Here is a 15,176-nt window from a genome sequence, read left to right on the forward strand (position 1 = left end):
ACTATTGGCCAAAGGTGGTGGGGAGGTGGTGACCTCACAGAGAGATGCTGACATCAGCCAGGCAGGACAGGGGCGAGGGGCCAGGAAACCTCAGAGACCCTGTGGCTTTGCTTCAGCAAGTCTCCTTCTCCAGGTCTCTCTTTGAGGACTGGGGGAGTATTGGGGTTCCCGTACCTGAGCGCCAGGAGGAACCTCTTTCGAGTTTTCTCCTTCCCTTTTAGTGATTTTACTTGAAAACAGCCGACCCTGTTTAGAGGGTAAGAGCCTCCTCGAGGTTTGAAACTGTTCAGTCTGATCCATCTGGTGACAGTTGAATTCATGGAAAACATGATCTTAAGGAGGCAGAATTTTATTCCAAACCTGGGATCTTGTCCCTTAGAATCACTGAGGACATTAGGGTTTGTCCTTTTTGATTCACCTTTTCCTCCATCCATCCCTCCTTTCTCTTCCTCTCTTGCTTCTTTTCTCCTTTCTCCTGTTCCCATCCTTTAACCAGGAGAGTTTGTTTGTGTGTGTGTGTGTGTGTGTGTGTGTGTGTGTGTGTGTGTGTGTGTGTGGGGGGGGAGAGATCGGCAGCTCTCACTGAGGGTGGGCCACCCAAAACTGTGGAGCTGCAGTAGTGCTGGGGCAGTGATCCCTGCCAGTGACCTGGGCCATCCTTTGAGCTCTCTGGTGAGACCCTCAGCCTTCCATCCTCAGTCTCTACCCTGATTGTCTGAGCAGGGGGTTAATGACAGGGAGGAGACTCAGGTCTTGTTGTTCTTTTTTAAGACCAAGTAAATAAGTCATAACCAGTTATATGTTTGATGGATTTTGCTGCTTCTCTGCATTAATTGTCTCTGAGCAGTTCATGATTCTCTCTAACATTGCAGTTCTCCTAAAATACTGGCTGAATAATTACTGTGCATACTTGTTGGTCTGGAGCTCATCTGAGAGCACTTTATTGAGGTCATTCAATGTATGAAATTCAAGATCCGACGGTTAATTTGAAAATCAGGGCTCTGGGGGTCCTATTCCCAATTCAGCCATTGACTGGCTTTGTGACCTAAGACAAGTCAATTCTCCTTTCTCAGCCTGAGCGTCTCCCTCTTTCAAGTAGGGATAATAATGATCTGCTCCTACCTACCTCAACACACTCACTCTTCCCCAACACACACACACACTGTCTCTCCCCACACACAAACAGTCTCCACACTGCAGCTGAAAAGCAGGTGTGTTGGAAGCAATGAGTGTGGCAATCTCAGTGAACCGATGGAGAGTGACGGTGGTCAGAGAGAGACAACGGAAGGTTAAAGGGGCAACGATGGGCATAATGAGTCTGGCCAGGGGCAGGACATCAGCTTTGAGGGGAGGGGTGGGTGTGGCAGTGACATCACAAAGGCCTTTTGCAGGAACTCGGCCTATTGGGCAAAGGTGGTGGGGAGGGGGTGACCTCACAGAGAGACCCCGACATCAGCCGGGCAGGACAGAGGTGCAGGGCCAGGCCAGTCTCTGAGACCTCCCGGCTTTGCTGCCGCAAGTCTCCTTCGCGAGGTCTCTCCTCGAGGGCTGAGAGAGAATTAGGATTCAGAGTTGTGAGCATGAGGAGGAACCTCTGTGGAGTTTTCTCCTTTCCTACCACTGATTGTGCCGAAAACAAACTTCCATTTGAGAAGGTAAGAGGCTCAGAGAGCTTTGGAACCTGTTCCGTCTGATCCACCTGGCGCAGGCAGCATTCTAGGCACAGACAGCGCTGGCTTCAGGTGGCAGAATTTGATTTCCTCCTAGGTTTTGATGATTGGAATCCCTGGGGACATTGGGGTGTATCCTTTTGGTTTATCTTTTCCTCTTTCCTCCCTCCTTTCTCCTCTTCTCTTGCTTCTTTTTCCCTTTTCCAGATTCCCTCCTCTACCTAGGAGGGATGGGTCTGGAGTGCGGGCAGGGGAGGGGTATTGCTCTCATTGCGGGAGGTCCTCACCAAGAGGTGGGTCTGGGTCTGAGAGTGATCCCCTCTGATGCTGTCCTGGGCCATCCTTTGGGACATCTGGTGAGACCTCTCAGGCTCCTGCCACTCAGAGTCTCAGTGCTGATTGGCTGAGCAGGGGGCTATCGACACCAAGGAGACTCAGGTCAGTTTGGTCTCTTTTCAAATCAGGCAAATAAGTCACAACCAATCCAATGTATGGAATTAATCTTGCTGCTTCTCTCCATTAATTGTCTCTTGGCAGGTCATGATTTTCATTAATGTCCTAGGTCTTCTAAAATACTTGCTGAATAATTACTATGAACCACTGTTGGTCTCTAGCTCACTTGAGGGCACTTTATTCTGATCACTCAATGTGTGAAATTCAAGATGTGAGAGAGAGGCTGAAAGTCAGGAGCAGTGTTTCCTCTAATTTGTTATGTCCATGTGTGGAATGAATTTTGTTTTGGGCACAAATATGGAGGTGAGGTGTGACACATCACCTGCATATTGCGCTCCTTACAAAATTCATTCTGCACATGGATGGTGTGTGGCAGGGGTGAGGCTGAAAGGTTTGGAGTGGGAGAGGCTCGGGGTTGGGGCGCAGTGATGTGAGGGCTCCGGCTGGCGGTGCAGGCTCTGGAGTGGGGCTAGCGATGAGGGTCTCAGCATTGGAGCAGAGGGTAGGGGCGCAGGGGGTGAGGGCTCTGGGGTGGGGCTGAGAATGAGGAGACTGGGGAGCAGGTTGCCCCAGGGAGAAAGAACTGCCCCCTCCAGCCCTCTCTCCCCACAGCAGCTCAGGGCCAGATGAGAGGGCACCTGTCTCCAAGCCGCAGCAGCGCCGGTGGGGCTGGGTTGGGACTGAGGGAGGCGACAGGATTTATTTTTCCGAAGTCAAAAGGAGGAAGGGATGGAGTTATGCTTCAGTTTTTACCTCATAAACTTATTCCTGTCTAACCTACAGGACACTATGGGAATAAGACACTATGTCATGTGGTGACATCACAAGAGCAGAGGATGTGAGAACTACAGCAACTGAGAGGGTGGGGGATTTAGAGTCGGATTGTTTCAAATGCTGCATTTGTCGGCTGACATTTAACAGCAACGCTTAGCTAACACAATGGAGAAAGGAATTCTCTGCTAAAGATTCAACCTGCCCCTTTGGCCAACTCCACCCCTTCCCTGACCGGAGTGTGCTCAGAACACCTCTCCCGCCAGCCTCCCCCCCATACACACACACAAGCCCACAGCTGGGCACCCAGCACAAAGCAAGGGAGGGGGTTGCTTGGCTTGTTTTACTTTTTACTTTTCAAAAGGCTTTTTAAAAAGCATTTTCTGCCCCTGTTCCCCATGGTGAGGAAGCAGATGATTAGTTAAACAAAAGTTAAACAAAAGTTAAAAGGTAGAGTGACTAAAATGAAATCCCTGCAAGTTGCATGGGCCCTTTTTAAAGATACCATAATAGAGGCCCAACTTCAATGTATACCCCAAATTAAGAAACACAGTAAAAGAACTAAAAAAGAGCCATCGTGGCTTAACAACCATGTAAAAGAGGTAGTGAGAGATAAAAAGACTTCCTTTAAAATGTGGAAGTCAAATCCTAGTGAGGCAAATAGAAAGGAGCATAAACACTGCCAACTTAAGTGCAAGAGTGTAATAAGAAAAGCCAAAGAGGAGTTTGAAGAACGGCTAGCCAAAAACTCCAAAGGTAATAACAAAATGTTTTTTAAGTACATCAGAAGCAGGAAGCCTGCTAAACAACCAGTGGGGCCCTTGACGATCAAAATACAAAGGAGCGCTTAATGACGATAAAGTCATTGCGGAGAAACTAAATGAATTCTTTGCTTCAGGCTTCACGGCTGAGGATGTTAGGAAGATTCCCAAACATGAGCTGGCTTTTGTAGGTGACAAATCTGAGGAACTGTCACAGATTGAAGTGTCACTAGAGGAGGTTTTGGAATTAATTGATAAACTCAACATTAACAAGTCACCGGGACCAGATGGCATTCACCCAAGAGTTCTGAAAGAACTCAAATGTGAAGTTGCGAAACTATTAACTAAGGTTTGTAACCTGTCCTTTAAATCGGCTTCGGTACCCAATGATTGGAAGTTAGCTAATGTAACGCCAATATTTAAAAAGGGCTCTAGAGGTGATCCCGGCAATTACAGACCGGTAAGTCTAACGTCGGTACGGGGCAAGTTAGTTGAAACAATAGTTAAGAATAAAATTGTCAGACACATAGAAAAACATAAATTATTGAGCAGTAGTCAACATGGTTTCTGTAAAGGGAAATCGTGTCTTACTAATCTATTAGAGTTCTTTGAAGGGGTCAACAAACATGTGGACAAGGGGGATCCGGTGGACATAGTGTACATGGATTTCCGGAAAGCCCTTGACAAGGTCCTTCACCAAAGGCTCTTACATAAATTAAGTTGTCATGGGATAAAAGGGAAGGTCCTTTCATGGATTGAGAACTGGTTAAAAGACAGGGAACAAAGGGTAGGAATTAATGGTAAATTCTCAGAATGGAGAGGGGTAACTAGTGGTGTTCCCCAAGGGTTAGTCCTAGGACCAATCCTATTCAATTTATTCATAAATGATCTGGAGAAAGGGGTAAACAGTGAGGTGGCAAAGTTTACAGATGATACTAAACTACTCAAGATAGTTAAGCAGATTGTGAAGAACTTCAAAAAGCTCTCACAAAACTAAGTGATTGGGCAACAAAATGGCAAATGAAATTTAATGTGGATAAATGTAAAGTAATGCACATTAGGAAAAATAACCCCAAATATACATACAATATGATGGGGGCTAATTTAGCTACAACGCGTCAGGAAAAAGATCTTGGAGTCATTGTGGATAGTTTTCTGAAGATGTCCACGCAGTGTGCAGAGGCGATCAAAAAAGCAAACAGAATGTTAGGAATCGTTAAAAAGGGGATAGAGAACAAGACGGAGAATATAGTATTGCCCTTATATAAATCCATGGTACGCCCACATCTCGAATACTGTGTACAGATGTGGTTTCCTCACCTCAAAAAAGATATTCTAGCACTAGAAAAGGTTCAAAAAAGGGCAACTAATATGATTAGGGGTTTGGAGAGGGTCTCATATGAGGAAAGATTAAAGAGGCTAGGACTCTTCAGCTTGGAAAAGAGGAGACTAGGGGGGGATATGACAGAGGTATATAAAGTCATGAGTGACATTGAGAAAGTGGATAAGGAAAAGTTATTTACTTATTCCCATAATACAAGAACTAGAGGTCACCAAATGAAATTAATAGGCAGCAGGTTTAAAACAAATAAAAGGAAGTTCTTCTTCATGCAGCGCACAGTCAACTTGTGGAACTCCTTACCTGAGGAGGTTGTGAAGGCTAGGACTATAACAATGTTTAAAAGGGAACTGGATAAATTCATGGTGGCTAAGTCCATAAATGGCTATTAGCCAGGATGGGTAAGAATGGTGTCCCTAGCCTCTGTTTGTCAGAGGATGGAGATGGATGGCAGGAGAAAGATCACTTGATCATTGCCTGTTAGGTTCACTCCCTCTGGGGCACCTGGCATTAACACTGTCGGTAGACAGATACTGGGCTAGATGGACCTTTGGTCTGACCCGGTACGGACTTTCTTATGTTCTTATGTTTTCCACTGCCCAGGAGACCCAGCCAGGGACTGATGTGCTGGAGATATGTTGGGAAAAGGAACTGTCTGAATTGCCAAGGCAGGAAGCCAACAATCTACGGCAACATCATTAACCACAAACTCACTCTAAGCATGCTCCAGCCAGAAGGGAAATGGGCAGGAATTCTTGCTGTTCAGCCATGGCCACACATACAGAGATGCACAGCAGTGAGGGTGCTGGGCAAGCTGGTCTGAGTGAACAATTGGAAATGATCCTTCCGTTAGAACAGAACCAGAGTGTAGAAAGGCCCCTGTGTTAAGTGGTTGAGGCTGAGGCCTTAGGAAGCTGGCCTACGATACCACAGGGATCTTTCTGTGGAGGTGTGATACTTGCCAGCTAGGGGAAGCTGGTGTGTGGTGTCTTTGTGGCTGCACTTTCAGTGATGCAGGTTTCTCTATCCCATTGTTCCAGGGTCATCCTACTAGATTGCCAGCTGCTTTTCAGCTGCAGTGTGGAGACTATTTGTGTGTGGGGAGAGACAGTGTGTGTGTGTGTTGGGGAAGAGTGAGTGTGTTGAGGTAGGTAGGAGCGGATCATTATTACCCCTACTTGAAAGAGGGAGATGCTCAGGCTGAGAAAGGAGAACTGACTTGTCTTAGGTCACACAGCCAGTCAATGGCAGAATTGGGAATAGGACCCAGAGCCCTGATTGTCAAATTAACCATCGGATTTTGAATTACATACATTGAATGACCTCAAGAAAGTGCTCTCAGATGAGCTCCAGAGGAACAAGTATGCACAGTAATTATTCAGCCAGTATTTTAGGAGAACTGCAATGTTAGAGAGAATCATGAACTGCTCAGAGACAATTAATGCAGAGAAGCAGCAAAATCCATCAAACATATAAGTGGTTATGACTTATTTACTTGGTCTTAAAAGAGAACAACAAGGACATGAGTCTCCTCCCTGTCAATAACCCCCTGCTCAGCCAATCAGGGTAGAGACTGAGGAGGGGAGGCTGAGGGGTCTCACCAGAGACCTCAAAGGATGGCCCAGGTCACTGGCGGGGATCACTGCCCCAGCACTACTGCAGCTCCACAGTTTTGGGTGGACTTCCCACAGTGAGAGCTGCCGAGCACTCCCCCGCAACACACACACACACACACACAGACACACACACACACACTGCTCCTGATGTTGGGAGGGGAACAGGAGAAAGGACAAAAAAAGCAAGAGAGGAAGAGAAAGGGGGGGGGGGATGGAGGAAAAGTTGAAACAAAAAGGACAAACCCTAATGTCCCCAGTGATTCTAAGGGACAAAATCCCAGGTGTGGAATAAAATTCTGCCTCCTTAAGATCATGCTTTCCATGAATTCAACTGTCACCAGAATGATCAGACCGAACAGTTTCAAACCTCGAGGAGGCTCTAACCCTCTAAACAGGGACATCTGTTTTCTAGTAAAATCACTAAAAGGGAAGGAGAAAACTCAAGAGAGGTTCCTCCTGGCGCTCACGTCCATGAACCCGAATACTCTCAGTCCTCAAAGAGAGACCTGGAGAAGGAGACTTGCTGAAGCAAAGCCACAGGGTCTCTGAGGTTTCCCTGGCCCCTCGCCCCTGTCCTGCCTGGCTGATGTCAGCATCTCTCTGTGAGGTCACCACCTCCCCACCACCTTTGGCCAATAGTCTGAGGTCCTGCAAAAGGCCTTTGTGATGTCACTGCCACACCCCTCCCTTGCTGTGCTAATGTCCTACCTCTGGCCAGGCACTTTGGAGGTTTGAGCTACTCCCTGTGGATCACCCCACTCAAGGAGCATTCGTTCTAGGAAGGAAGCCGGATAGACAGGAAAACATCAGACGCTGCTCCCAATGCTACACTTAGTTTTTCAGAAATTAGTTGACTTTATGGCCAGAAGAGACCATTAGAGCATCTAATCTGACCCCTGCATATCACAGGCCTCCTGTATGACACACTAGCTACTTTTGCGGTAAACACATTCCAGAAAGGCATCTAGTCTTCATGAAATGACGTCACGAGATGGAGAATGCACCAATTTCCTTGGTAGCTTGTTCCTGTGGTGAATCATCCTCACTGTTGAATATTTGTGCCTTAATTGTAATATGAATTTGTCTCTTTCCACCTTCCAGCCATTGGGTTTTTTAATGCCTTTCTCTACTACATTAAAGAGCCCTTTAATAGCCAATCTTTTCTCTCCATTAAGGCACTTCAACATTTCAATGAAGTCACCTTTCAATCTTCTTTTGAGAAGCTAAACAGGTTGAGATCTTTCAATAGCTCACTAGAAGGCATTTTTCTCCAGCCCTCAGAACATTTGGTGGCTCTTTGCTGCCTCAACTCCAATTTCACACCATCTTTTCAAATGAGGACACCAAAACTGGAGGCAGTATTCCAGTATCAGTCTCACTGATACCATGTCACCTCCTGTGACGTTCTTGACATAATCTGTAACTGTATAGATCACCGTTGCCACCACTGTTCTATATTTGCAGCCAATATTGTATAAAGGTGGTCACATAAAGGGTCTATGGAGAGGTTATGATTGGCTGATTATAATTATGCTATCTCTAGATATGTATCATTTTTGTAGTTGACATTATGAATATTGGCTCTATGCTGCCTGTATTTCAAACTTGTGCTATGCTTCTGGGGAACACCCCAGCCAGACAAATTGGTGTCAGCTCTGCCTAGCCTGCTTGATGGCCCATTAAGGACCATCAGATATACAACTGACCCATTGAGAGAAGGCAGATATGCCTTGTGGCTCAGCAAGGTGTGCAGGGACCTGCCTATGGACAGAACTCTAAGGTTTTTCTATGTCGCGTGCTGGATAGAGTGTCCTTGGGACAAAGAAAGCAAAGACCACATGGCAAGAGACTATAAAAGACTGATGCCTCATCTCCATCTTGTCTTCAGTCCTGCTTCCTACCTCTGGAGGGACTTGGCTACAAACTGAAGCTCTGTACAAAGGACTGAATGGCCCATCCCAGTTGTGGATGTACTCCAGAGACTTGATTTGAACCTGCAGTTTATTCCATCACTGCTACAAGCCTGAACCAAGAACTTTGCCAAAGTACAAGTCTTGCCCAGGGCACCATTTCCCCTAACGCTGGTCCTTGGTAACATTTCTTGATGGGGGGGGGCAGGGGAGAGAGTCGAGGCGTTTTCTCTCTGTTTCTTTCCTCTCCATTTTCTGCTCCTTCCTTCAATTCCAGAAACTTCTCTTGTGTTTCAGACTGTGCAGTGACACCCTCCCCACCCCAGGACTATGGAGCCTTTGGAGCAGAAAGATCCTAGGAGCTAAGGATGAATCCAGGGGTGAGTAGCTGGCAGGAAGGAGTCCTAGCAACTCTTCTGGGAGTGCAGGGGAGGAATGACTCCCCCTTCTCTACATTCTCCCCATGGGGCTCTGCGGAGCAGGGAGGGTTGTGTAATAAATTCCATCCAACATTCCCCTTTGATCCAAGCCGAGAGACATCTCAGCTCTGCACGATCCCCTTGGCAGCACCAAACAAGGGATGTTTTCCACTGCCCAGGAGACTCAGCCAGGGACTGATGTGCTGGAGATATGTTGGGAAAAGGGACTGTCTGAATTGCCAAAGCAGGAAGCCAACAATCTACAGCAAAATCATTAACCACAAACACACTCTAACCATGCTCCAGCCAGAAGGGAAATGGGCAGGAATTCTTGCTGTTCAGCCATGGCCACACATCCAGAGCTGCTCAGCAGTGAGGGTGCTGGGCAAGCTGGTCTGAGCGAACACTTGGAAAAGATCCTTCCGTTAGAACAGAACCAGAGTGTAGAAAGGCCCTGTGTTAAGTGGTTGAGGCTGAGGCCTTAGGAAGCTGGCCTACGATACCACAGGAATCTTTCTGTGGAGGTTTGATTCTTGCCAGCTAGGGAAGCTGGTGTGTGGCGTCTTTGTGGCTGCACTTTCAGTGATGCAGGTTTCTCTATCCCATTGTTCCAGGGTCATCCTACTAGATTGCCAGCTGCTTTTCAGCTGCAGTGTGGAGACTATTTGTGTGTGGGGAGAGACATTGTGTGTGTGCTGGGGAAGAGTGAGTGTGTTGAGGTAGGTAGGAGCGGATCATTATTATCCCTACTTGAAAGAGGGAGACGCTCAGGCTGAGAAAGGAGAATTGACTTGTCTTAGGTCACAAAGCCAGTCAATGGCTGAATTGGGAATAGGACCCCCAGAGACCTGATTTTTAAATTAACCATCGGATCTTGAAATTCATACATTGAATGACCTCAATAAAGTGCTCTTAGATGAGCTCCAGTCCAACAAGTGTGCACAGTAATTATTCAGCCAGTATTTTAGGAGAACTGCAATGTTAGAGAGAATCATGAACTGCTCAGAGACAATTAATGCAGAGAAGCAGCACAATCCATGAAACATATAACTGGTTAGGACTTATTTACTTGGTCTTAAAAGAGAACAAAAGGCCTTGAGTCTCCTCCCTGTCATTAACGCCCTGCTCAGACAATCAGGGTAGAGACTGAGGATGTTAGGCTGAGGGGTCTCACCAGAGAGCTCAAAGGATGGCCCAGGTCACTGGTGGGAATCACTGCCCCAGCACTACTGCAGCTCCACAGTTTTGGGCGAGCAATTTCACCAGGACATTGCAACATCATTCACAATCCACATGAGTGGAGACTGTTCATTGATTCATCGAAGACGAAGTCTTAAAGATGTTTTACTGCATAATGGCCATGGTTTGCCATGAATTCCACTTGGTGATGCAGTCCATAGGAAGGAAACCTAGGACAACATGAAACAACAACATGAAACCTCTCTGAGGCTCTTATCTGCTCCACAGGGACGTCTGTCTTCTCATTCAATTAGCAGTGGGAAAGGGGATGCAATGTCTGCCCCCAGCCAGACCACCAACCCCATCAGACACCCTCCCCCGCTGGTGCACCAGGGTCTCCCCCAGACCGACAACAGCTATGAATTAAAACCCCACAGTGTTTGTTGGGGCTACTGGAGATGCTGAAATCTCACTCTTGTCTCTCTCCTCCTGCCTCCACCTCCAAGCCAGGCACTGGGCAGTTCAGTGTGGAAGGGATGAACTGATGACAGTGGAGGAAAAAAATCAAAAACCAAAAGTGAAGCCAAAAGCGCAAGCCGGGCAGGCAAGGCAAATCGCAGGCTTCTGCCATAGACTAGTCCTCCCCGCTCTTCCAATAACCCACCCAAACCGCGACCCCACAGACCCCACGTTCCTGGTGTAGCTCCACCTTCCAATTACTAACACACACAGCATATTCCTGAGGCGCAGTGCTGGGAGCTGGGGGGATCTGGCGGGCACCTCACTGTGGGATTCACGAGTGGCTCCGGCAGCATCCATGCAATCAAGCCGCTCCACATGCCGTTGTGCCGAGGGATAACAGCGCCTGGAGGGGATGCTGCTGGTCACTAGCAGGGCATTGTGGGAGACAGCCCAGGCTGGAGAGGGTTCGGGGGCACAGCGGATCCCATCACAGCGTGTCCCCCCAGCACCCACAGGGAATATCGTGCCCCTAGGAGGAGCGTTTGGGCTTTGCTGTGATGTGTCACTTTCCAGCCTGTGCTCTGTCTCTTCTCCTGTGCACACCCATGTCAATCAGGCATTGCTCAGCTGGGCTCTGCAGAGACCGGACAGGCTACACCCCGTGACGGGACTGAGGGGGGGCAGTGCTGAGCGTCACAGGACCTGGTTTCAGCAGCGAGAAAATCCAGGAACAACCGAATTGTTCTTTCACCCACGAAAGCTCATGCTGCAAAAACGTCTGTTAGTCTATAAGGTGCCACAGGATTCTTTGCTGCTTTTACAGGAACAACCCAGTGATCCACTAAGCGGAGTTAGGGGCCTGAACTCCTGTACGATGCACGGGCGACACAGGCACCTTACAACACAACTCACAACCACCAGCTCCCAGGCAGGGAGCCAGCCAAGCCCGCCCAGGGAGACACTGACAACGGGGAGGTGTCCTAGCCCTGCCCCTCTCTCACAGATAGGTCCTGTGCTCCCAGCACCCACCTGCCATGTGGGAGAGCCAGGTTCAATTCCTCTGTCCAGCTGCAGAGAGTAGCTCAGGGACGTGAGTACCAAGCTCAGGGCAGACTGTTACACACCAGGGCACCCCCCATGGGGACTGGGAGCTTCCACCCCCCGAGAGCGAACTCCCCAGGCACACGAACAGCCTGAGCAGGGAGTCACAGACAGTCCCCTTGGGCACTCGGGGCTATCCTGCCACCTAGGCAAGTCTGCCTTTGGGCTAGATCTGTGCCTCAGGGAGGCCTGAGGCCACCGGCATGAGCTTGGGCTGCCAGCATCACCCCCGCCCCCCGCCACTATCCATAAGGGAGAAAGGATTTGAACCAGGGTCCCCCATGTTTCAGGTCAGTGCACGAAGCAGTGTGCCGTGGTGGGGCTCTGTCCAGCTCTCCCTTTGAAGGGGGTTCATTGGGGCTAACTAATGAGAGCGAGTGGTGCAGGGGGATCAGCTCCCCGGTGTGTCCTAATTCCTGCCTCTCAGCTGGGTGCCTGAACTACTGGACACTGTCATCCAAATACCATTGCTAGAAATAAACAATGAAAAGGTGCAGAACTCCAGAGAGCTCAGGACAGGGAGACTAACTCAGGCAATCAGAGCAGCAGATAAGACAAATCTTGAGCTACTCTGAGGCTCCAAGCAGACATGTTACCGAGACGGAAACTGGCCAGGAATTCTTTGAAATGGCGTAAACACGTCTAAAAGTATCAGTTTGCTTTATGATGAGGGGATGGGGGGAGGGAGGTTTAAACTATTTCCCTGAATCACATCTCCCTTGGCAGCTCAGTCACCATTTCAGCTAGAGCAGAGCGGTGGAGCCTGGGCACTGGGCCATGCGGGGCCTTTAACACCACAGCCCTGGGGAGGGGGGGCTGAGAGGGACCATCCTGCAAGGAACACGAGTCCTTCTACCATCCACCACACCCTGGTTTGGAACTGCTGCTGCCGGCTCACCCCATCTGTGGGGACTTCTATCCCCTCTGCCTCCCTCTAGCTGGGGGTTTTCCCTTCTGCACCTACCTGGCAGGGCAGCCCCCGTCTGAACCCCTGATCCTGTCCCAGTTTTGTCCATCTGCCCATCCTGCCCCTCCGATTTCCCCCCTTCAGGGGGATTTTCCGGCCTTTGATTGCAGGGAGCAGATTCTGATGGCGCGTGAGGGCAGCAGCTTGCAGCTGTTACTGAGCATGTGAGAAGAGCATTAGAAGAGAAGACCGGCCAGACTGGGTCACACCAAAGCTCCATCTAGCCCAGTGTCCTGTCGGCCGATAGCGGCCGGTGCCAGGTGCCCCAGAGGGAATGAACAGACAGGAATCATCCAGGGAGCCATCCCCTGTGGCCCAATTCCCAGCTTCTGACAGACAGAGGTTAGGGGCACCATCCCTGCCCACCCTGGGCAACAGCCATTGATGGACCTGTCCTCCACAGAAACACAGAATCCTAGACAATGAGGGTTGGAAGAGACCTCAGGAGCTCATCTAGCCTAAGCCCCTGCTGAAAGCAGGACCATGAATCTCTCTAGTTTCCTTTTCATCACAGGACCCTGCTCAGGAACAGTGAAGTTGCAAGATCTAACAGGAAACAGCTTCAGAAAGAAGGGCAGCTCCTCTTCCTCCTCCCCTCCCGTGGGGACGAGCAGCCCCCCAGCAGCCTCTCTGCCCCGGCCTCCTTCAACCCATTGCCCCCTTCAGCCTCCCCCAACTTCCCCCATTGCTCCTTTAGCCTCCCCCAACTTCCCCATCACCCTCTTCAGCCTCCCACAACTGCCCCAATTGCCCCTTTAGCCCCCAAATGTCCCGTTCCCCATCTCCCCTTCAGCCTCCTCCAAACTGTTCCCTTTCCCCATCGCCCCAGTCACCTCCAGCCTCCCGTTGCCCTCTTCAGCCTCCCCCAACTCCCCCCCCACTGCCCCGGCTCCACCGCTCTCAGGTTCCCTTCCCCACAACCATCTGCTTCCTCACCATGGGGAACCGGAGCAGAAAATGCTTTTGAGAAAACCTTCTGCAAAGCAAAAAGTAAAACAAGCCAAGCAACTACTTCTCTGGCTTTGTGCTGGGTGCCCAGCTGTGGGCTTGTGTGTGTGTGTGTGTGCAGGGGGAGGTGGGGCTGTTCTGAGCACACTCCGGTCAGGGAAGGGGCAGAGTTGGCCAAAGGGGCAGGTTGAATCTTTAGCAGAGAATTCCTTTCTCCATTGTGTTAGCTAAGCGTTGCTGTTAAATGTCAGCCGACGGATGCAGCATTTGAAACAATCTGACTCTAACCCCCCTCCCATCTCTGTTGCTTTAGTTCTCACATCCTCTGCTCTTGTCATGTCACCACAAAACATGGTGTCTTATTCCCATAGCGTCCTGTAGGTTAGACAGGACTTAAGTTTAGAAGGGGAAAACTGAAGCATAACTTCCCAAACCCCTCATTCCCAGCCCCAACCCAGAGCCCGCACCCCTAACTGGAGCCCTCACACCCCTGCACCCCAACCCTTTACTCCAGCTCTCAGCCTCTCATCCCCCACCCCACCCCCCACACTGCTCCCAGACAGAGCCCTTTCACCCCACCCTCTGCTCTACCGCAGACCCCTCCACACTCCTAACCCTTCAGCCTCACCCCGCCACACACGATCCATCTGCAGAATGAAGTTTGGAATGAGCACCAATAGACAGGTGAGGTGTCACACCTCACCTCCGTATTGGTGCACTCAGCAAAATTCATTCCGCACACGGACATAGCAAATTAGAGGAAACACTGCTCCTGACATTCAAACTCTCTCTCAGATCTTGAATTTCATACATTGACTCATCAGAAGAAAGTGCTCTCAAGTGAGCTACAGACCAACAGTGGTTCAGTGGAATTATTCAGCAAGTATTTTAGAAGACCTAGAACATTAGAGGAAATCATCACCTGCTAAGAGACAATTAATGGAGAGAAGCAGCAAGATTAATCCCGTACATTGGATCGGCTGTGACTTCTTTGCCTGATTTGAAAAAAGACCAAAAGGACCTGAGTCTCCTCACTCTCAATAGCCCCCTGCTCGGCCAATCACCACTGAGACTCTGAGGGGCGGGAGGCTGAGGGGTCTCACCAGATGTCCCAAAGGACGGCCCAGGTCACCATCACAGGGGATCACTTTCAGATCCAGCCCCACCTCTTGGTGAGGACCGCTGCAATGAGAGCAATACCCCTCCCCTGCCCACACTCCACACACATCCCTCTTCGGTAGAGGGAGGGAAGCTGGGAAAAGGGAAAAAAGAAGCAAGAGAAGAGGGGAAAGGAGGGAGGAAAGAGGAAAAGAGAAACCAAAAAGGACAAACCCCAATGTCCCCAGGGATTCCAACCATCAAAACCTAGGGAGGAAATCAAATTCTGCCATCTGAAGCCAGTGCTGTCTGTGCCTAGAATGCTGCCTGCGCCAGGTGGATCAGACTGAACAGGTTCCAAACCTCCCGAAAGAGACTTGCGGCAGCAGAGCCGGGGGCTCTCAGAGACAGACCTGGCCCTGCACCTCTGTCCTGCCCGGCTGATGTTGGGGTCTCTCTGTGAGGTCACCCCCTCCCCACCA

Source organism: Mauremys reevesii, linkage group 17 (assembly GCF_016161935.1).
Source record: "Mauremys reevesii isolate NIE-2019 linkage group 17, ASM1616193v1, whole genome shotgun sequence".
NCBI lineage: Eukaryota > Metazoa > Chordata > Testudines > Geoemydidae > Mauremys > Mauremys reevesii.